Below are 2720 nucleotides of genomic sequence, written 5' to 3' on the forward strand. Positions count from 1 at the left end.
GGCACATATTATCATTAGCTTGACCTACATTAAAAACTATTACTTTGCTAAAATTTAACCATATTACTATTCTACCCATGTTTTATAAAATATTTGTAAATTAACTAAATTAGTGTCTGTAGACTACAGACTATAGTATAATAGGTATATTATATACGATACAATATAATAAACTATAAAGTATAAATAATTACTAAAACAAGTATAATGAGAACCGATATTATTCCTCGTGACACATCAGTAATAATAATAATAATAATAATAATAATAATAATGAGGACCATTAGATTTTAGCCCATCAGCCCAATGTAATATAGATAATATTAAAATGTATTAAATAAGTACAAAATCGGTAATTTGGTGGTAGGTGCTCACAAACAAAATTTAAGTGCAGTCTGCTGCCTAATAGTTCCGAACAAATTATTCACAAAAAATAAAATACACAATTTACATTATTTTACAGTATACACACTTGGGAATATAAATATTATAATATGTAATCATAAATTCGACTATTAATTGACTTGATATTCAAACTGAAGGATAATGAAAATATAATAATACTCTTTTATATTATACCTATTGTAATTGTAGGGCTATATATTATAGACGATCTACTCGATCTATTATTGATATATTATAATCAAATACAAAAAAAAACAAATAAAGATTAAGTTTTATTGAATACCATAGGGTCAATATATGCACAATATAGCTATATAGCAGTGTTCGGAACGTTCACTAAAAAAATGAACTCGTTCACGTTCACGCTCGTGTTTTTTTCAAACGAACGCGTTCACTTTCACGTTCTTTCAAAAAATGAACGCGTTCATTGGGTCGTTCATTTATTTTTTATACATTTTTTTTATGAATCATTTACCTGCTGTAAAGGCTCAGTCAAACAGAGGGTGACTTTTTGTCCGGCAATCAAAAAATAAATCTGGAATTTTCGTCCGCCATGGTTAGCCTGGGTACGCGGACTGCGGCGGGCAAGCGGTCTTTGTATTATTTTACAGTGTCCGCGCGGGCAGCCCACTTTCTGTTTGACCGAGCCTTTAATATAAAAGCCTATAAACATATACAACTCAAGCCAAAAATAAAAATACTATTTAGACTTATATATAATATAATTAATTTATATATTTTATAAATATATTTATTAAAGGGTAAATAAATTGAACGTCTTAAAAATCGATCAAGTTCGTTAAAAATATAAACGTCGTTCACGTTCTATTTTAATAAAACGAGTGACGTTCACGTATCGTTCACTAAAAATTAACGTGAACGCGTGAACGTGCGTTCATGAACGACGTTCTTTCCAAACACTGCTATATAGTATATATATTGTATTTATTTATTACATACATAATTATAATGGGTATAGATCGAACGATGAGAACAATATTAATATCGATATAACGGCATTATACAGACGGAAAACATTCAAATAAAACTCACAAATGTGCGTATGTATGCGGTAGGTTATGCGTGCAACAAAAAAACACTCGCTTAAAAATCCTATTCCCGCTTTCGCTGTGAATTGTACATTATTTATCTGAGTGGATTATGTACCTAGTGCATACCAATATATACCATCGTACCGACCGGCGACACATATAGGCCCTAGCCCTATTTCCGTTGAATAAAGAGAAGGAGATGAGGCCGCCGAGGCATATAATATTGTAAATTATTATACAAACCACGCACTGATGATAAATATATTTCAAGTCTACCTAATTCATAAATTTTAAAAATTGATATTTATAAATTGTACTTATATGCTATTGATTACAATTAATATATTTTAATACTATTATAATACTATAGTTAATATTTATTAGTCACTAGTTATTATGTATTATAATAAAATATGTAGTTATGTTGATGAATATTGTTATTTATTAAAAATATATTTTTAGAATTTGTTATGTTTTTATTAATATTAAAATTGTACAAAAAATAAGTTAATAAACGCTTAAAAATAGATCAGTCTTAAAGGTTGTTCATAGGCTATTTTAACTAGTGGGGAAAAGTTCAGCAGAGTGCATGGCTAACCATAATCTACTAGTTACTACACGTAAATGTGTAAATCTAAAAATAAACATGCGCACTTATTTTTTTTTTTTCATTGAGATCGCAAAACTACGAATAAAGTATACAAAAATCATAGGTCCCACCGAGATTTGAACTCGGATCGCTGGATTCAAAGTCCAGAGTGCTAACCGTTACACCATGGGACCTCGGTGAATGATAATCATTAAACGTTATTATTTGTTATAATATGTAAAGGTAGGTAAAACTTAAAGCTGGGTTCACATAATATAGGCTCACGGCTACGTCGTGTATCACGTCGATCAAATCGTATTGTGATTGGACATTACTTTATTTGGTATCTATAATCATGTAATAACCAAATTGCAAACGAGTACACCAAGAATTAGAGCCCAGATTTTAAACCCTTACGGTAACCATAGTTACCACGCCCTCGCACTCGCACGACAAGACACACAGCGTAGCTGTGGAAATACCATTGTTATAGGTAACCCATTTTAAGAGGACGTCGCACCCGCATAATGTGTTGTCTCCGTCTTACATACGTACGTTATAGCAAATGTTCGTTCAGAAGATTCAATTGTGTGCTGTTAGTTTTTATATTAGAGTGAATTGACCTATTATCAAATTTAAAGGTAAGATTATTATCTAGGGCCCCACGTAGGCTT

The 2720-nt window shown here is 30.8% G+C and overlaps 1 non-coding gene across 1 annotated transcript; it reads right to left on the reverse strand.

Annotated features, from left to right (window-relative positions):
* Positions 1–2168: 2168 nt before the first annotated feature.
* Positions 2169–2240, reverse strand: TRNAQ-UUG. Its single transcript has one exon. It is a non-coding gene; the product is annotated as a tRNA-Gln (tRNA).
* Positions 2241–2720: the final 480 nt, after the last annotated feature.

Source organism: Acyrthosiphon pisum, chromosome A1 (genome assembly GCF_005508785.2).
Source record: "Acyrthosiphon pisum isolate AL4f chromosome A1, pea_aphid_22Mar2018_4r6ur, whole genome shotgun sequence".
NCBI lineage: Eukaryota > Metazoa > Arthropoda > Insecta > Hemiptera > Aphididae > Acyrthosiphon > Acyrthosiphon pisum.